At 43.3% G+C, this 21024-nt stretch overlaps 6 non-coding genes and 1 pseudogene across 6 annotated transcripts; 3 read left to right on the forward strand and 4 right to left on the reverse strand.

Moving 5' to 3' along the window:
• The first annotated feature begins 329 nt into the window (after positions 1-329).
• On the forward strand, positions 330-403 carry TRNAI-AAU (transfer RNA isoleucine (anticodon AAU)). The gene has a single exon. It is a non-coding gene; the product is annotated as a tRNA-Ile (tRNA).
• A 1767-nt stretch (positions 404-2170) lies between these two features.
• LOC142156249 (U8 small nucleolar RNA) lies at positions 2171-2304 on the reverse strand. Its single transcript, XR_012692315.1, has one exon. It is a non-coding gene; the product is annotated as a U8 small nucleolar RNA (small nucleolar RNA).
• Positions 2305-6157: 3853 nt separating this feature from the next.
• On the forward strand, positions 6158-6231 carry TRNAI-AAU (transfer RNA isoleucine (anticodon AAU)). Its single transcript has one exon. It is a non-coding gene; the product is annotated as a tRNA-Ile (tRNA).
• Positions 6232-7696: 1465 nt separating this feature from the next.
• Positions 7697-7830, reverse strand: LOC142156251 (U8 small nucleolar RNA). The gene has a single exon (XR_012692317.1). It is a non-coding gene; the product is annotated as a U8 small nucleolar RNA (small nucleolar RNA).
• A 2952-nt stretch (positions 7831-10782) lies between these two features.
• TRNAI-AAU (transfer RNA isoleucine (anticodon AAU)) lies at positions 10783-10856 on the forward strand. The gene has a single exon. It is a non-coding gene; the product is annotated as a tRNA-Ile (tRNA).
• Positions 10857-11716: 860 nt separating this feature from the next.
• LOC142156255 (U8 small nucleolar RNA) lies at positions 11717-11850 on the reverse strand. The gene has a single exon (XR_012692321.1). It is a non-coding gene; the product is annotated as a U8 small nucleolar RNA (small nucleolar RNA).
• Positions 11851-13533: 1683 nt separating this feature from the next.
• Positions 13534-13687, reverse strand: LOC142155729 (U2 spliceosomal RNA; annotated as a pseudogene).
• Between the last annotated feature and the right edge of the window lie 7337 nt (positions 13688-21024).

Raw genomic sequence — 21024 nt, forward strand, 5'->3', positions numbered from 1 at the left:
GATAACATTCCTGCAGCATTTAAACATCAAATTGCTGCTGTTGAAGTTTCTGTTCCCTCTGGGCTGGCTTGGGCCGCAGAGTAGGAGCCAGTCTACCTTTTGGCAGTCCACTTGTTATTGCTGTAGCCTAGGTTCTTGCCCACTGGAGCCAATCCTGTAGATCTGGTCGGTCAGACCACAGAGGTCGCACGTCATCTTGTGGGGGCAGTCCCTGGTCTCGTGACCTGACACTCAGCAATTTCAGAAGGCTGAAACCTTGCGATTCTTTAACATATGATCAGTCCTGTCGTGGTTTCTGCATTTGTATTTTAAAGACAGCAGCAGAATCTGGCCGGTTAGCTCAGTTGGTTAGAGCGTGGTGCTAATAACGCCAAGGTCGCGGGTTCGATCCCCGTACGGGCCAGCTTAGTTTTTGAACCAAACTGGTTGGCTTTGCACTTTCTCTACTTTTCAATATGTTGTCTTCATGGCTAATGATTTTCTTGAAACCTCAAAAAAAATGCTTACATAATTTTGAAGCAAAAAAAAATTACAACATTTGTTGAATTTATAATGTCCATCCAAGTCTTAGCTTTGTTTATAAAATTTAAATTGTTGTAAGGTACATATTTTTTTGAAAGCCTTAAAGCGTGCTTTCTTCCCGAGTGCGCGAAAAAATAAGTGAGAAAAACCCCAAATAAAAAACGTGCACTGGGTTGCAGTTTCAGACCCTCCTCAAAAGAGCAAGGGTCCCTTGATCCCTGACCCCAGGATCCATAAGAGCCCTTAAGGGGCAAGGGTCTTCAGACCCCCTTCACCGCAAGGCTAGGGGGGTCCCTTTTGCCAACGGTTCTGCCTGAGCTTCCTCCTTGGCACCAAATCTTTTGCCTCCCCCAAAAGGGGAGACCTCAGAGGAGGTCAGGGAAGTGGATGCTGCTGGGACCACACCACCTCCCCTAGATCTTCTGCACAAAGCTGCACATCCACCCAATCCAAGTGAAAAAAAACCATAAAAATAAGTCAAAGTGATAAAACAGTGATGAAAATAAATAGTGCCATGCAAAACAGCTCCAGCCTTTTGGCTGAGGTGTTAAAAATTATTCCTGCCTAGCCAAAAGGCTGGTGCAAGGAAATGTGGTAGCTGAAAGTGAGATTCATGCTCAGTGCCATCGTGTCAAGTGAGGGTGACCAGTCCCCAAGTGAATTCCAGCACCCCTAGGTCACCATTCTAGGGGCACTGTCCCAAGGCTTTCAAGCTACCGACCTTCTGGCCAGACCAAGCTTTCCCATGGCCCTGTAAGGTGCAGGAATTCCTTACTCAGACAGGTACTCACTTGATCTTAGCCAAAAGTCCGAGAAGCAGGACAGGAGGGGGGTGAGAATCTAGAAGGAGGAAAGAGAATGAGTTTGGGATTGGCTATATAAATTTTGAGGAATCGTGAGGACATCCAGGAGGAAATGAAGGAGAGGCAACTGCATACCCTAGAGAGGAGGGAAGGGGAAGATCAGGAGAAAAGATGTAGAGTTGAGAATCATCAGCGTATAGGTGGTACTGCAGGCGGAAGGAAGTAATGAGTTCTCTTAGATAAGGTAATTGTTATTCCCTCTCCCTTATTTCCTGCACTGGAAATATGCCTGTAAACATAAAATGGAAAAAAATATATATATATATCCCAGAATGTATGTTATGATGTCATTATTCTATATCACAATGTTGCATATTGTTCTTATTGATCATATCACATTGTTAATTATATTTCATTCTGTGATGTACAAATAAAAAAAGATAAGAAACAAACAAACAAAAAAAACCAACTCCTAGGAATGGAGAAGACAACTACACCCTCAGTCTTAGATGCACATAACGTATTGTGTTTGCATCCAAGACTTAGATTGCAGGCATCCCCATCCACACAATGTGCCGGAGCTGTTTTTTTAGGCCATACACCCTGAGGAAAATAATCCAATAAGTCTCTCAAATAACTATGAGACTTCTGGAATTACCTGGGTACTTCTCTCAATAAACAGCAGATTGCTTGAATCACAGCCTAACCAGTCCTGTATATTAATTACCCAAAACTCTCCTATAGACTTTTGTAGTTATTACCAGCTTTTACAGTTCAATGTGAAAACTACATATTCTTTTTGATTGTTTATCACATGATAACAATCATACAGTGTATTGTCAGGTATCAGAATAACACACACCCCGAGTTGTCAGTCAGGGTGGTGCAGGAGTATTGCGTAATCACACATCAGCCTCCTCCATTCATCATGTCTGTTTCTCCATAAGGAGGAACAGGTAAGGATTAACTTCACTGATAATACCAAGCTAGTACATCACGCTGGGGTCACACATTTGGAAATGTTTATTCACATTAAGGAGACCTTTAAGCAGCTGTTACAAAATTGAATTTTGTTACTACATAATAAGAAAATGTCCCTTATCTATAGTGTCATTCATCATCCACTCTCACTCATGTTGAAATTGGGTAACAAATCCAGTTTTACTATGTAAGTTTCAATTCTTCCACAATAAGTATGGCAACCCCTGCAAAATGACACTCAACCCCACCAGACCAATAAGAGGGCCAGTGAGACCACTGTCTGCCTAGATGTCTGTAGAACCGCGAGAAAGGCAGATAACATTCCTGCAGTGTATAAACATCAAATTGCTGCTGTTGCTTCTGCTTCCTCTGGGCTGGCTTGGGCCGCAGAGTAGGATCCAGTCCACAATTTGGCAGTCCACTTTTTGCTGCTGTAGCCTAGGTTCTTGCCCACTGGAGCCAGTCCTGTAGGTCTGGTCCGTCAGACCACAGAGGTTGCACGTTATCTTGTGGGGGCAGTCCCTGGTCTCGTGACCTGACACTCAGCAATTTCTGCAGGCTGGAACCTTGCAATTCTTTAAGATATGGTCAGCACTGTCGTGATGTTTGCAGGTCCGTGGCTGCTCTGGATAATGTAGAATTTAAAAAACTTAGGGGCAGCATGGCACAGTGGGGCTAAAAAACAGGGTGCAGCATGGCACAAAATGGGGGTGAGCAGCATAGTATAATGTGATGAAGGGGAGCCAGGTGAAGGGGGCAAAAGCAGCATGGAGGGCGCGGTGTGATCATAAGGCATAGCGATGATGAAGGGGCATATTATTGTAAGATTGGAGCTGGAGGAAGGCCTAATTATTAATTGTGGGTGGTATTGATTTAATGCCAGGGTTGTATGGAATTATCTAAATGTAGCCATTTTTTTCCAAATAGGGCCCCCAGCATTCCAGGATCCAGATAAGCCATAGGCAAACCGTGGAGGGGTTTCCTAGTGCCTGGAAACTCCCCTTCAAGTCTGGGGCGCTGTATAATTGAGGTGGCTGGTCGCTGCCCCCGCTTCACACGGCTCTGCTTGAAAAAGGAGAGCTGCGTGCACCTAACAGTAGTGCACGCAGCAATGCCCATGTATATTATGGGGATAAGAAGAGTTGGAGAGCAGCCAAGCACTGTCTAAAATTATAGCCACGCCCCCAAGCATGCTGGCCACGCCCACTGGCGGCATGGTGTGGAAACCCACTTCTACAAATCCTGCGTTTGCCCCTGCAAGCCGCAACTAAAGAAACATGCAGCCACAGGTGGTGAAAGTGAGAAGAACAGGTAGGAGAGAGCAGGACAGTATGTGAAATGTTGTGATTCTAGTAGGGACAATGCCAATTTTTGGTGAATGTTGTGCCCAATGTAAGGTGCACGCCAAGACTGAACTCTTTGTGTACACACTGCGTTCTTTCTATACTACGCTGTGGTGCTAGATGTCCTGAAAGTCAGGAGTGCTTGGACATATGTGACGCTCCTGCGAATTCAGAACCTAGTGATTTTGATGTGTCAGCCACGCCCCCAAATGCATGACCACACCTCCGATTTTTTTTTTAGCATACTCGAATATAAGGGGGGCCCCTATGAATTTGTTGTACCGGGGCCCTGAATTCCTCTTGGCAGCCCTGCTAATAACAGGTTGCAGGTGTGACCCACATACAGACAAGCTATTTTTTTCCATTGTACACAGTTTAAAACTGCTTTGCACATTGTCTAGTTTTCAATATGTCCTCTCCTTCATAGATAAGAATTTTCCATGAAACCTCAAAAAAGTTATTTCCATAATTTTGGAATAAAAAACCAGGACAACCCATGTGATGTAACATTTGTTGAATCTGTAAAGTCCAACCAATTCTTTGTTTTGTGTATAACAGTAAAATGGTTGTAAGGTACCTATCTTCACTTAGCCTGATCATTTGGGTGATACATGGGCATTTGGCCCAGACTAGGTTTTCAGTTCCACTGTGATAATTATTCTACTTTGCAAGAATTATCACAGTGATACTGAAAGTCTAAATGGGACTCCACAGTGAATGTGTCTTCCCTTGTGCATCCTCAGAGGAGCAGAACGGGGGCTCACAATGCTGACAGATACAGATCTCAAGGCTCCTCTCACTGCCGGGCCTGATAGAGGTCACATGGGTTGTTATGGCGGTAGTTACGCTAAAGAAGGATATGACTTTACTCCCGAGGCTTGGATGCAAATAAAATTACTTTATACCACAACAGATCCAGCATAGTTACAGGATCAAGGCATGCCGGCATACACCCAATATTTTATTTGCATGCAATAATGGTGCAGCCATTTCCATTCCTAAAATGTGTAGGAGATGTTTCTTGTGTTCAGTGCACCCTGGGGAAAATAATCAAATAATCCTCTCAAAGACTTCTGGAATAACCTGTGTAGTTCTATAAATAATTAGTAGGTTGATTGACTCACAGACCAGTCGATCATACGTAGATGATAAGAATTCATAATTTTCCACTGGAGACTGTCTTACCATTATTAACCAATATACTTCAATTCATAATATAAATAAGCTTTTCTGTTTATCACATGATAACAATCGTGCAGTGTTGTTGGCAGGTATCAGAATGACAATCACCCCGAGTTGCTAGACAGGGCGGTGCAGGGATGTTGCATAATCACACATCAGCCCACTACTACTTCTAATACAATAATCAGACCCACGTCCAATTATTTGGGAAGCTGAAAACCACTACTTACTCTCTCTGGGGCTATTCTCTGTCGGCTCCAAGGGCTCTTGGGCCCTGAGCACTGATTGCAATGGAGTTCCAACCCGCTTCTACTACCAGGGTGAAATCACATTGGTTCCACTCTCTGGGACGTTCCCAATATTCTGTACTGCTGGCAGAGTCAGTGCACCCTCACCCAGTCAGTATTAGGTGGGTCTTACCTCACACCTGCTATGGGGGTCCCTTCACTGGGATTGTTCCTCTTGAGCCACAGACCAATCCTTCACTTATGGGGTATACGAACTCTCGCTAGGCTGGCACCTTAGATGGACAGGATCCTAGTTTAGTGTTGGGTCACCCCTAGAAAAATTCCCATCCTGGGACACCACCTTACAGGGCGTAGAAAGATTACTAAACATGCACTTAGGTGGAGCGTAGCCCTAGCCCAATGCAAAGGTCATCCCTTCTGATCCTTGTTATGGGAAGACAGTTCCTCTAGAGCCAGGGGAGAGTCCTTGGCTTCTCTACCTGCAGGATCAGTAGTGTTAGTGATACCTAACAGGAATTTATTGGTTGTCTTAGAGGAGTAGAGGTTGTCGTAGTCATCTCTCATGAATCCCATGACGGCCTCTTCCTGAGAATACCGGTCTCATCTCACAGTTCAGTCAGGGGCGTCTGGCTGGAGTGGAGTATCCTGAAAAAGAAAGAGTAACATTTCTCACCCTTCCCCAGGTTCTCCACCTTGGAATGGAAGATGATGCATCTGGATTCATCCTTGAAGTGCCCTTTCATACCATCTCTCACATCCCAGCTGCAAAGTTAGGAATAGAGGATTATTGAATATTTTTTTAAGATTGAATTTTAAAAAGCAAATGTTGCACATTCTAGGAATGAAAAGGCGACTGCACTTACAATCTTAGATGCAAATAACATATTGTGTAGTAGTGTAGCCATCTCCTTCATTTCTATATTAGAAGTGTCAGAGGAGGCGTCAGGTTTCACACTGTCTCATAGCACAGACCTCTCTAATGGGATCGGATTACCACCTTGAACAACTGTAAATATACATATAAACCAACACATTGCATATCATTTACATTTCTATCTTACAGTCACAAGCAGAATCTGGCCGGTTAGCTCAGTTGGTTAGAGCGTGGTGCTAATAACGCCAAGGTCGCGGGTTCGATCCCCGTACGGGCCAGCTTTGTTTTTGAAGAAAACTGGTTGGATTTGCACTTCGGCTACTTTTCAATATGTCCTTGTCTCCATGGTTAATAATTTTCTTGACACCTCATAAAAATGGTTCCATAATTTTGACGTAAAATAAATGACAACATTTGTTGAATTTATAAAGTCCAACCAAGTCTTAGCTTTGTGTACAAAAATAAAATTGTTGTAAAATATCTCTCTCCACTTAGCCTGATCATTTGGGTGATACATGGACATTTGGCCCTGTCTGGCTTTCAGTTCCACTGTGATAATTATTCTACTTTGTGAGAATTATCACAGTGAAAGTCTTAATAGGACTCCACAGTGAGTGTGTCTCCCCTGTGCATCCTCAGAAGAGCAGAATGTGGACTCCCAATGCTGACAGACACAGATCACCAGGCTCCTCTCACTGTCAGGCCTGATAGAGGTCACATGGGCTGATATGGTGGTAATTATGCTAATGAAACAGATGACTTCACTCCCCTGTCTTGGATGCAAATAAAATCACTTTATTCCAAAACAGATTCAGCATAGATACAGGAACAATGTTAGGCATGCAGTTATACAGCCAATATTGTGTTTGCATCCAAGACTGAGATTGCAGGTATCTCCATTTCTACAATGTGCAGGGGCTGCTTTTTTCAGTTGGTACACCCTGAAAAAAACAAAAAAAAAACAATCAAATAAGTCTCTCTAAACAGTATGAGACTTCTGGAAATACCTAGGTACTTCTCTGAATAAACAGCATATTGCTTGACTTAAAGCTTAACCAATCATACATTAAAATTGCCCACAAGTCTTTACAATATACTCCTTTCAATATATGCACAGCTTTTTATTCTTTGCCCTGGCCTTATGGCTGGGCAATAAGGCTGGGGCTGTAACCAATCAGCAGTTTTTTATTTTTCTATTAATTACACTCATTGTTTGTCACTTTCCATTTTGTGTTCATTGCTTCATGGATTTTTAGGGGTGCGGGTAGGCTGTTTAGGGCTCTGTGTCCCCTACAATCTAGGGGGGGCTGTGTCGCCTTTTTCTGGCCCCCCCTGAACCCCATTGTTTGCTCATCCTTCTGGTGGTGAGCCAGTTGTCGGCCCCTGGGTGAAGCCTCGGTGGATCCCAGGGCTAAAGGAACACCCCTAGCCTTGCTCCCTAAAGGGTCCTTTTGGATCAGGGGGACGGGGGGGGACGGGGGACTAGGGCCTATCCTTTCTTGAGAAGGGCCAAGAACCACAACCTTGCGTACATTTTTTAAGACTTGCAATTATTTTTTCATTCACTAGGGCACAAAAACACTGTTCCCAGGCTTTCAAGAGAAAAAAAAAAATTACCCACAATACTTTTATAGACTCTTTTAGCTCTTTGGCCATCAGCAGTTTTTATAGTTCAATACAAAATCTGAATACCTTTTTCTACCATTTATAACATTATAATGATTGTAAAGTGCATAGTCAGGTATCAGAATAACACACACCCCGAGTTGTCAGTCAGGGCAGTGCAGGAGTGTTGTGTAACCACACATCAGCCTCCTCCATTCATCATGTCTGTTTCTCCATAAGGAGAAACAGGTAAGGATTAACCTCACTGATAATACCAAAATACCACATCACACTGAGGTCACATATTTGGAAATATTTATTCACATTAAGGAGACTATACTGTGGCTGTTACAAAATCTCATTTTGTTACTACATAATGAGAACATGTCCCTTATCTATAGTATCATTCCTCATCCACTCTCACTCATTTTGAAATTGTGTAACATATCCCATTTTACTATGTAAGTTTCAATTCTCCCATAATAAGCATGGCGTCTCCTGCAGACTTACGCTCACCCCCACCAGACCAATAGGAGAGCCCATGAGACCACTGCCTGCCTAGATGTCTATAGAACCACGAGTAAGGCAGATAACATTCCTGCAGCATATAAACATCAAATTGCTGCTGTTGACATTTCTGTTTTCTCTGGGCTGGCTTGGGAGGCAGAGTAGGAGCCAGTCCACCTCTTGGCAGTCCACTTGTTGCTGCTGTAGCATAGGCTCTTGCCCACTGGAGCCAGTCCTGTAGATCTATTTGGTCAGACCACAGAGGTTGCATGTCATCTTGTGGGGGCAGTCCCTGGTCTCGTGATCTGACACTCTGCAATTTCTTGCAATTCTTTAACATATGGTTAGCCCTGTCGTGGTTTCTGGAGGTCCGTGGCTGGTCGGCATAATGTAAAAGTCCTGCAGACCCACCAAAGGAGAAGCTCTGTGGCAGGTGCTGGAGGCTGTCTGTGGTCTTCTCATCCTGATAATGAGGGACCACTTACCAGTCCAGAATCATAGTGAGATGCTAATAACAGGAGGTTGCAGGTTTGGCCCACATACAGGTCAGCTTTTTTTTCATTGCACACAGTATAAAACTGCTTTGCTTTGCACATTGTCTAGTTTTCAATATGTCCCATCCTTCATGGGTAAGAATTTTCCATGAAACCTCAAAAAAATTACTCCCATAATTTTGAAATAAAAAACCAGGACAACCCATGTGATGTAACATTTGTTCAATCTGTAAAGTCCAACCAATTCTTAGTTTTGTGTATAACAGTAAAATGTTTGTAAGGTACCTATCTTCACTTAGCCTGATCATTTGGGTGATACATGGGCATTTGGCCCAGACTGGGTTTTCACTTCCACTGTGATAATTATTCTACTTTGTAAGAATTATCACAGTGATACTGAAAGTCTAAAAGGGACTCCACAGTGAGTGTGTCTCCCCTGTGCATCCTCAGAAGAGCAGAACGCGGACGCACAATGCTGACAGACACAGATCACCAGGCTCCTCTCACTACCAAGCCTGATAGAGGTCACATAGGTTGTTATGGCGGTAGTTACGCTAATGAAGGATATGACTTCACTCCCGAGGCTTGGATGCAAATAAAATCACTTTATTCCACAACAGATCCAGGCAGCACAGATACAGGAGCAAGGCATGCCGGCATACACCAAATATTTTATTTGCATGGAATAATGGTGCAGCAATTTCCATTCCTAAAATGTGCAGGAGGTGCTTCTTTTAGGCAGTGCACCCTGGGGAAAATAATAAAATAATCCTCTTAAAGACTTCTGGAATAACCTGTGTAGTTCTGTAAATAATCAGTAGGTTGATTGACTCACAGACCAGTCAATCATACATAGATGATAACAACTCAGAATTTTCCACTGGAGACTGTCTTACCATTATTAACTAATATGCTTCAATTCATAATATAAATAATATTTTCTGTTTATCACATGATAACAATCGTGCAGTGTTGTTGGCAGGTATCAGAATGACACTCACCCCAAGTTGCTGGACAGGGCGGTGCAGGGATGTTGCGTAATCACACATCAGCCCACTGCTACTTCTAGTACAATAATTGGACCCACTTCCAATTATTGTGGAGCTGAAACCCACTACTTACTCTCCCTGGGGCTACTCTCTGTCGGCTCCAAGGGCTCTCGGGCCCTGAGCACTGTTTGCAATGGGATTCCAACCCGCTTCTACTACCAGGGTGAAATCACATTGGTTCCACTCTCTGGGACATTCCTAATATTCCGTACTGCTGGTAGAGTCAGTGCACCCTCACCAAGTCAGTATTAGGTGGGTCTTACCTTACACCTGCTATGGGGACCCCTTCACTGGGATTGTTCCTCTTGAGCCACAGACCAATTCTTCACTTATGGGGTACACGGACTCTCGCCAGGCTGGCACCTTAGATGGACATTATCCTAGCTTAGTGTTGGGTCACCCCTAGAAAAACTCCCATCCTGGGACACCACCTCACAGGGTGTAGAGACCTTACTAAACATGCACTTAGGTGGAGCGTAGCCCTAGCCCAATGCAAAGGTCATCCCTTCTGATCCTTGTTATGGGAAGACAGTTCCTCTAGAGCCAGGGGAGAGTCCTTGGCTTCTTTATCTGCAGGATCAGTAGTGTTAGTGATACCTAACAGGAATTTATCGGATGTCCTAGAGGAGTAGAGGTTGTTGTAGTCACCTCTCATTAATACCATGTCGGCCTCTTCCTGGAAAGGTCTCATCTCACAGTTCAGTCAGGGGTGTGTGGCTGGAGTGGAGTTTCCTGGAAAAAAAAAGAGTAACATTTCTCACCCTTCTCAAGGTTCTCCTCCTTGGAATGGGAGATGATGCATCTGGATTCATCCTGGAAATGTCCTTTAATATCATCTCTCACATCCCAGCTGCAAAGTTAGGAATAGAGGATTATTGAATATTTTTTTCAGACTGAATTTTAAAAAGCAAATGTTGCACATTCTAGGAGCGAAAAGGCGACTGCACTTCCAGTCTTAGATGCAAATGACATATTGTGTAGTAGTGTAGCCATCTCCTTCATTTCTATATTAGAAGTGTCAGAGGAGGCGTCAGGCTTCACACTGTCTCATAGCACAGATCTCTCTAATGGGATCGGTTTACCACCTTGAACAACTGTAATTGTACATATAAATCAACACATTACAGCTAATATTAAAATTTACATTTGTGTCTTACAAGTCCAGGCAGAATCTGGCCGGTTAGCTCAGTTGGTTAGAGCGTGGTGCTAATAACGCCAAGGTCGCGGGTTCGATCCCCGTACGGGCCAGCTTAGTTTTTGAACAAAACTGGTTGGCTTTGCACTTTGTCTACTTTTCAAAATGTCCTCGTCATCATGGCTAATGATTTTCTTGACACCTCCAAAAAATGCTTACATAATTTTGAAGTAAAAAAAAAATGACATTTGTTGAATTTATAAAGTCCAACCAAGTCTTAGCGTTGTGTATAAAAGTAAAATTGTTGTAAAGCACTTATCTCCACTTAGCCTGATCATTTGGCCCCGTCTGGCTTTCGGTTCCACTGTGATAATTAGTCTACTTTGTAAGAATTATCACAGTGGTACTGAACGTCTAAATGGGACTTCACAGTGAGTGTGTCTCCCCCTGTACATTCTCAGTAGAGCAGAGCGCAGACTCACAATGCTGACAGACACAATCACCAGGCTCCTCTCACTGCCAGGCCTGATAGAGGTCACATGGGCTGTTATGGTGGTAATTATGCTAATGAAGCAAATGACTTCACTCCCCTGTCTTGGATGCAAATAAAATCACTTTATTCCAAAACAGATTCAGCATAGATACAGGAACAATGTTAGGCATGTAGGTATGCAGCCAATATTGTGTTTGTATCCAAGACTGAGATTACAGGTATCTCTCTGTTTCTACAATATGCAGGAGCTGCTTTTTTAGTCCTTACACCCTGATAAAATAATCACATAAGGCTCTGTAAACAGTATGAGACTTCTGGAAATATTGAAGCACTTCTCTAAATAAACAGTAGATTGCTTGACTCACAGCCTAACCAATCATGTATGATAATTACTTCTATATACTCTTTTAGCTCTTTGACCGTTATCAGCTTTTTCTACTATTTATAACATTACAATGATTGTACAATGTATTGTCAGGTATCAGAATGACACACACCCCAAGTTGTCATTCAGGGCAGTGCAGGAGTGTTGCGTAATCACACATCAGACTCCTCCATTCATCATGTCTGTTTCTCCACAAGCAGGAACAGGTAAGGATTGACCTCACTGACAATAACAAATTTGTGCATCACGCTGGGGTCACACATTTGGAAATATTTATTCACATTAAGGAGATTGTACAGCGGCTCTTACAAAATCTCTTTTTGTTACTACATAATGAGAACAAGTCCCTATAGTATCATTCTTCTTTCACTCCCACACATTTGGAAATAGAATTAGATAACAGATCCCGTTTTACTATGCAAGTTTCAATTCTCCCATAATAAGTATGGCGACTCCTGCAGACTTACACTCACCCCCACCAGACCAATAAGAGGGCCCGTGAGACCACTGCCTGCCTAGAAGTCTATAGAACCGCGAGAAAGGGAGATATAAACATCACATTTCTGACTGTTAAGAAATGTTTCTTACCCTCCTGTTGCTGCTGTTGAGGTTTCTGAAACTCTTTCAAATGAGAGTTTCTCTCAAATGGGTTCTGTTTCACCTTATGTCTTACATTTACAGTAACAAATCTTTATTCTAATATTCTTCCAAAGAAGGCTCTCTGTTCAGACAAAGAGTAATCACATTTACCTGGGTGCACGTCACTTTGCAGTTCCTGCAGGCTGAAACTTTGCAGCTTCTCGCCATGTGGTCAGCTTCCCCGCACCTCCTGCAGTTCCTCGGCTGATCGGCATAGTGGAGAAGGCCGGCAGAGCCACCCAAGGCAAAGCACGATGGCAGGTGTTGGAGACCGTCAATTACAGAATTGTCTTTCCTCAGCCTGTTAATGATGGACCACTTGCCTGTCCAGAAACCGTTGGCATCCAGGATCTTGGAGGGGTCCTTGACCACGGAGCAGAAGCGGCTCAGGAAGGTAGCGATGTCTTTACCAAGGGTGTGAGGGTTTCTCATGGAGACCGTGACTCTTCTCTCCTCTCTCTGGATGGGGCAGTTCCCCACGAAGCGGGAGAAGGGAGACTCCGGTCTCGCTGTCTTCACTGCCTCCCAATACCTCTTACAGATGGCAATGGAGGTGAAGGTGATGTACCAGATCCCCTTCAGGTAGTTCTGCATGCTGAGGGTTTCAGCCTTGGAGAAGCCCTGATCGAGGAGCATCTTCTTCCCGAATGTCTCAGCCGTCATGTCTGGGACTCTTACGTCCACCTCCTTCAACTTCAGGGCGACGGTCTGCCTCATCCAGGGTTCCAGAGTGGGTGTCTTCTGGGGGGTATCCTGGCTGGGCTTCCTTTGTCCAGCAGCAGCAGGGGCAGAAGTTCCAGCAACGGGGAGAGGCTTCGGAGCGGTGTCTTTTCTCACTTCTTCCCAGGGCCAGGAGCAGGGGTGGAGGCAGAAGCTACAGCAGCTGAAGCCATCTTCCTGGCTCTTCTTCCTGGGGCAGAGAGGCTGGTCTGGAGGGCGATCTTCTTCAGGGAGGGCAGGTGCAGTGCAGGTATCCTCCCGCTGGGCAGAGAGGAGCAGAGGCTTGCACTGAAGGGGAGGTGCTTCTTCCGCTGGAGCAGGTCCGGAGGAGAGCAAGGCTTCTTTAGCTGGAGTTGCTCCCGGCGTCTTCTTCCCAGCAGGCAGGAACCAGCAGCGCTTCTTCCCCGGAGTCGATCTTCCTCGCCGTCATCTTCTTGCTCCCGGCCGGCTTCGAACGGGTAACACAAGTCCTAAACAGTTCCTCACCAGTGGTAGATTGTGGTATCGATGAGCCCCAATCAGGTTCTGTCCACTGGGTATTGGGCAGGAGAAGGACAGGTGCACCATGCAGCAGAGCCTACATCAGCCCCTCACCAGTGTTAGATTGCGCTATGGATGAGCCACAATCAGCATTACGACCACCGGGTGTTGTAGACTGATAAGAACAGATACTACACTTGATCTTAGCCAAAAGGCCAAGAAGCGAAAGAGAGTGATCACTCCACACTTTCGCTCTTAAGTCGTACATTTGATTTCTCGCACACATAGAAAAAATTATAATACAGACAATGCTTTGACTCAGGTTTGGGGCCCTTGGCTCTTCCTCCACGGTCCCTCAGTCCCCCCCGAAACCTAGATATGTACACAGGCCCTTGTCCTCTCTCCCTTAACCTTCTCCAAATTACCCCTCCTCCTTCTACGTTTTAACTGCAGATTACTCCTCTTCATACCCTTCACTTTTGCGTTTCTGTATTTACCTGGGCCTTACGGCAACCTCCTACTTATTTACCCCTCTCCCCCCCTCACCTACTTTTTCCACTAAGTTAGCTTGTGCATCTGCTACTTGATTTCATTGTTATACTGTGAAAATTGTGGACTTCTTATCTCTGTATTGCTTTTCTACTGTGGTTCCACTATGTTCTTTCTTTTTTGGAGTCCGACTAAATAAACAAATTATAAATTAGGGAAAGAAAACATAAACCGAAAATAAATCTCACGTATAAGGAATCTGATTTAAGCTAAAAAAACGTTTCCAATACATGATGCTCCGCTGTAAGGATGAGGCACAGCTTGAGGAAATGATGATGTGGCAACATTCCATGTTCCATTGTGCTGTGAATATACTGTACACTGTGCACTTGCTGACTCTACTAGAAACTGGAATGCAAAATGTAAGTAAAATATATATACATGAGATATTATCAGTAGGTTTATTTGCAAATATTAATATAAATAAAGGCATAGGAAAAAAACATTTGCTGCATTGGCCAGGCCTCCCGTGTGGAAGGAGAGAATTTTACCACTGAACCACCAATGCTCACATTTTTACCCAAATCTTTAAAACATTAAAGAGATGAGAGTCAGATATTTACCTTCGTTTTGAAAATTTGGGATATCTATTCACAAAATTTTCTCAACACAAAATGAAAGACACTGCAAAGATACAGAAACATATGATTCCCAGCACAAATACATGTTGCAATTTGGTTGTTTGGTGATTCGTGGACCTGATTTTCCCATCAATTGCACCGGGATTATGATCGCACATGATCTGCGTCTCTCATCCACACTCATTACATTCTCCCATTCTCGGTTACAGGACTTTTTTCGGGCTGCACCCTCTCTATGGAATTCTCTCCCTCGCACAACAAGACTCTCCTCTGGTCTACAAACTTTCAAGCGTTCTCTGAAAACCTATCTCTTCAGACAAGCTTATAATATTCCTCAACCACCCTCTTAACCTCACTACATTACCCTATTACCACCCGTTACACAATTTCACACAAGACAACTACCCCCTGACCATCATTCTTGTGTGACAGGATCATTTAGCCTATGAGTCACTTTTACCTTTGCAATCTGGCTGGGCTGAAATGCAAAATGTAGACTTAACCTCATGTATCAAACTCCCATTGTCCCATTGATTGTAAGCTTGCGAGCAGGGCCTTCTCACCTCTTTGTCTGCATTACCCAGTTTGTTTATTAGTTCACTATGTTTGTCCCCAATTGTAAAGCGCTACGGAATATGTTGGTGCTATATAAATAAAGGATGATGAGCCATTTCATGGCACAATAGTCGGTCAGGTTGACTGAACTGAACAACCAAAATCACACTGTGGTTGGGTAAATTCAGACATACTCACTGGAGAATAACATATAGTGCTAGAAAGCTACCAAGAGAAATTTTATTAGAGCCACTTTGTAAGAGTAGAAATTGTGAAAAAAGCAAAAAAATACTCTACTATTGGCCTCAATTAATTAACCTAATTGTTGTTTTTTTCTACCTCTTTGCCATCTGTGCATCTACAATTGTACAATTGATGAAACAGGTCTAAACAATATGTCCCAATCTAGTCAGCTCCTGTTACTGAAGTAGCTTTGGACCTGCACACTCCTTTACTTGCTTATTCCACCCTCTAAGTGCTGCAATGAAATTTTATGACTATGACTAAAGAGGTGAGGAATGTGGCCGATTGTATGTGAATTGTGTTCCTCTCGCCTCTCCACTCTTCTCACACCTCTCCATACTGCTGTAAAGTGCGGAAGTGATTCCTTCCCACCCTCCCACACGGTGAGACCTGAACAGAAGGAGAAGACTGGACCATGTGAACTACAAATGAGTTTAGAACACCAAAGAAACTACAAAGGGCGGAACCGTAGACACGTGCTCAGCTGTAGACTGTCAGCTCTCATGAGCATAGTGGTCATCAAACGACCCCAATAACCGGCCAGTTGTCTCAAAATTCATTGTAAATAATTTAGGCCATCGGTTTCTGAAAAGTGAATACCAGCAAAAGAGAATGGCTGAAACCAAAAATGTAGGCGATCCAAGGAAGTTATGTGAGATTATTGTATCAGTGGTGTAGAAATGAAGATATGAGAACAGAAGCTTCAACTCAACCATACTACATCAACTAAAAGACATCCACTGGTATTTCCCCACTGCTTTAAAACACCTACTAATAGCATTCACAAAAATATATGAAAAAGTTCTCACACTATGGCAGAACTTGAAATGTTTCACATTCTATTTAAATGTACTAACCAGCTAAGCGTAAACTATGGTTCCCCATTATTGTCCCTTTCCTTGTCAAGAGGTCTACTGTACAAAGGGAACAATTCTTCCTCCATGATCATAACTTCCTCTACAGTATTGTTGCGTTTGCTTTAGAGATGAGCGGGCTCGGATATCTGAAATCTGAGCCCACCCGAACGTTGCCGATCCGAGCTGGATACGAGACAGATCCGGGTATTCCTGCCAATTGCAAAACTGAAACCGAGGCTCTGAGTCATAATCCCGCTGTCGGATCTCGCGATACTCGTATTCTATAAATTCCCCGCTAGCCGCCGCCATCTTCACTCGGGCATTGATCAGGGTAGAGGGAGGTTGTGTTAGGTGGTCCTCTGTCCTGCTATATCTCGTGCTGTGCTGTGCTGTGTTTTATTTTTCAAAATAAATCCAAAACCTTAAATCCGAACCAAAACCTTTCGTCAGGTGTTTTGCGAAACAAACCCGAACCCAAAACCTCAAACTAATCCGAATCCAAAACACGAGACACCAAAAGTGGCCGGTGCACATCCCTAGTTTGCTTCCACATATCAATCATGTTTTTATTTGTAAGATCTCTTTGAAAAAGGAGCAGCCCTTGATTTTGCCCTTTATTGTCTCAAAGCCTGATAGCGACTTGTGTAAAACTGTTATATCCAGAACTGACCATGGTCTATTTGACTCTTTACAATCAGGTTTCCACCTACATCGATCCAACGAACACATCTCCAGCTGTATCCACTAGTAAAGAATTGGCCTACAACTTTCTAGTGTAGAAATATGGTATAGAAAGGGGAGCGAGAGAGATCATGAAAAGAGAGTTAAGGTGCCCAGAATCAAGTCTATCTATAATCATATCTCTGTCGGATTTTGCCATGCATGGCTGTGTCAAAATCTGAATATCCAATTAGGTCTAAGACGGCAAAATTGCAACTTGTATGGGAACCTTTAAGCAGAGATCATTTTTTGAAGTTGCAAAGTGGGTTTCATATTAATTAAAAGACACTTCTCACTTGAAGTCTAAGGGGGGGGGGGGGGAATTCAATTAGCTGCGATGTTCCGCCGAAATGATGCAACGCTTTCTGCACTTGTGTGAATTACTGACCACCCATGACCGTATAGAGTGTAACATACTGATTTGTCTATCATATGTAAAGGTTTCTACTCATGGATAGTTGAGCCCTTGCCTGATGCGATTTCCGCTAATACTTGAGCAATTAGCACCGGAAACGTGTTTGTGAGCTGGCCAAATCTGCTAGTAGCCTTATGACATATAATATTTCAGCTGAGGTAACATACAGTATGCACTGTTTGTTGAACTTTCTTACTTTGGATGGAGAAGCCCGTACCTGATGTCTCTTTGACTTCCCTGCATCCGAGAACTTTGGAGTTGAACATTTCTCAGAGCAGAGTGTGAAATTACATGGAGATGCCAATTACTGACCTTCTGTCACTTTTCTTTTGGGATGGGATAACTAGGGAGAAGTGTGTTCAGGGAAGAGACAATAAAATCATTGTGCCACAATTACCCTGTTGCCTTTTACTATCTCTGACACTTCCAAAAAGACTTTAGAATACCATAAACAGATCCATGGTAATTCCCATAGTCTGCAGAAAGCAACTAAACAAGTGGTGAAGTGTCAGTATGAGCCTTTATTTTGTAATAGTTAAATATATGCAGTTGTTATACTTTCCATAGTCAACATCTGAATACTCACATTTAAACAGGGATGTGCCCTCTACCTAGTGTTTATGTACCCGAACACCAATAATTTGATTAAGTAATGCTAACATCATGCATTCATACACTTACCTGGAGATCTCGTCATCTTCCACCCAACATATAAAGTGCATAATGATCAGTTAGCATCGCCAAATACTTTTTGATATAAAAAGCTGTTTGTAAGGAAAGCAAAAGGGAAAAAAAATATTCTATTGGCTGGGAATTGAATCAAATCCTACTCGCTCTTATGTACACACTTCACCTACATTTTTTAAGTACCGGAGTGTAGAACTCTATACATGTGCGTTCTATTATTTAGAAGGAATAAATGCTCATCATCATCATCAACATTTATTTATATAGTACCAGCAAATTCCGTAGCGCTTTACAATTTTGAACAAACATTAGTAAGACAATACTGGGTAATACAGACAAACAGAGAGGTAAGAGAACCCTGCTCGCAAGCTTACAATCTATAGGACAATGGGAGTTAGAAACACAAGGGCATGTGCTACATCATATTGCACAATGGACCAGCTAGAATGCAAAGGTAAAAGTACTGAGTGGGCTGTGTGTGTGGCAATGTTGGTCAGAGGGTTGATGTCTTGCGTTAGCTGTGTAGAGGGTGGTAATAGGGTAATCTAGGGAAATTAAGATGGTGGTTGAGGAATATCATAAGCTTGTCTGAAGAGGTGGGTTTTCAGTGAACACTTGAAGGTTTGAAGACTAGAGGAAAGTCTTACTGTGTGAGGGAAGGAATTCCACAAAGTGGGTGCAGCCCAAAAAAAAGACCTGTAACCGAGAATGGGAGGACGTGATGAGAGTGGAAGAGAGACGCAGATCTCGTGCAGAACGGAGGTGTCGAGTTGGGAGATATTTTGAGACAAATAAGGAGATGTATGTTGGTGCAATTTTGTTGACAGCCTTGTATGTTAGTAGACGAACTTTATATTGGATTTGTTGAAATACAGGCAACCAATGTAGAGACTGACAGAGTGGCTCTGCAGAGCAAGGAAAATCAATCTAGCCGCTGCGTGCAAAATATCTGATGGAAGACAGTGACGGTCACGTCATTTTGTGATGACAAAATGAAAGCAACTGCAAAGAGCCAGAGATTTATGATTCCTTGTGGCCCACACATAAACATATTCTTTGATTTGGCTGTTGCGGGTGACTGCTAACTAACGTAATCATGATGCATGCAAGACTTTCTGTACCTCCAGATATGATAACCCTCATTGAACTTGTTTTCCTACCGGCCCTATTTGGATTTTGATAATGGAGGGTGAGCCAACGCAAGGCACAACGGTGGGTCAGGTCAATTAAATTGTCCAACAAAATCACACAGTGTGTGGGCTAATCAGAGCCGGATTTAGACCTCATGGGGCCCTAGGCAAGATACTGGTTTGGGGCCCCCTTCCTGAAAAAATCCATAGCACTATAGTTTTTAGCATAACATGTACCCCTATTAAGGGGCTGGTTGGCAGACTTTAGCCCAGGGAGGCAAGCACATATCACTGGCCCATAAGTAGCGGCCCATTTTTAAAGGTTGGTCTCACTCGCCGGCCCTGCGAGGGCCCTCTGGGGACCGCTGGGCCCTAGGCAATTGCCTAGGTGGCCTAGTGGTAAATCCGGCCCTGGGGCTAATCAAACATAAGCACTAAAGTTTAACGTTTCCAGTGAGAAGGTTCCTGGGGCAAAACTGGCCACTTTATAAGCAGAAAATGTTCACTCTAAGATATAATAAAGTATTTGTGGCTGTGTTTCAATATGGAGATGTACTTCTGGCCTTGGACCAAATGCTGCCCAACTCCCGAAAAGTATATAGCAATAAAACGCACCTATAGTTGACGAAATGGGTGTAAACAATATGTGCCAAGTTAGGCTGGGTACACACTACAAGGTTATCAGTCAATTATCGGGCCAATCACCTGATAAACGACTGTTCAGCATCATCGCATTAGTGTGTACGATGAGCGATTGTCATTCCAAAGCTCATCATATCGTTTCATTTGATTTTTAAACTGAACTAAAAATCTTGTTCCGAAACGGAACGATGTCGTTCCAATTCTGCAGTGTGTATGCACTCACGATCAGGATGTCCATAGAGTTTACAGTGTCATGATCTTTTCAGCCCATGGTTATGACAGATGAAGAGCACAGATTTGAAGGTAAATCTTATTTTTTTTTGAGTCATAGTTAAAATCGTTACTGATAACACATTGAGAGAACATTTCTGTAGTGTGTACCCAGCCGTAGCCTGTTGTTGAAGTAGCTTTGGATCTGCACACGTCTTTGCTTGTCAACGCCATCCTCAAAATGCTATGTAATAAGATCTTATGGTTATGACTAATGTGGAGTGTGGGTGACAACATGTGAATTGTGATCCTCTCACCTCTCCACACTTGACACACTTCTACATTGTTCGGTAAAAGTGTGACCTGAACACAAGGGTTGGAGAGGACAATGTGAGCTACAAGTGAGAGTAAAACATCAAAGAGACGATGAAGAGCCAGAGATGTAGACACAAGCTCAGACGTTCTAGCCTTTATGTTAAGACGTTTCCTATATCAAAACTTTCATAGCACAAGAGAAAGCATTCTTGGAAACAGAACAATCCTCTGTGTTCTGGCCACACACGCTGATATATCTCCTCCAATTGGATAATCTATCTGGTATCACAGAGGTTATCATAATTCAATAGAACTTGAGGCTTCCACCATGTCTCAATGCTCGGACAGCGACTTATGTAAAACTGTTCCATCTAGAATTGTACACAGTCTATTTGACTCTCCACAATCTGTGTCCACCAACATCAATCCAACAAATAGTTCTCCATTGTTATCGCCCTCGTACTGAATAAACATATGATGTACTACTGTTCCAGAAAAGCATTCTGAACCTGATTTGTAAGGTGCCACAGTACTCCGCAGTGTCGCACAGTAGGGAAAATAGTACATACATAAAACAGCGACATATAAGGCAGACAAAATAAATACAGACATGAAAACAAAGGGTATGAAGGACCCTGCTCATTAGAGCGCTTACATTCT

This window comes from Mixophyes fleayi, chromosome 4, assembly GCF_038048845.1.
Source record: "Mixophyes fleayi isolate aMixFle1 chromosome 4, aMixFle1.hap1, whole genome shotgun sequence".
Taxonomy (NCBI): domain Eukaryota; kingdom Metazoa; phylum Chordata; class Amphibia; order Anura; family Limnodynastidae; genus Mixophyes; species Mixophyes fleayi.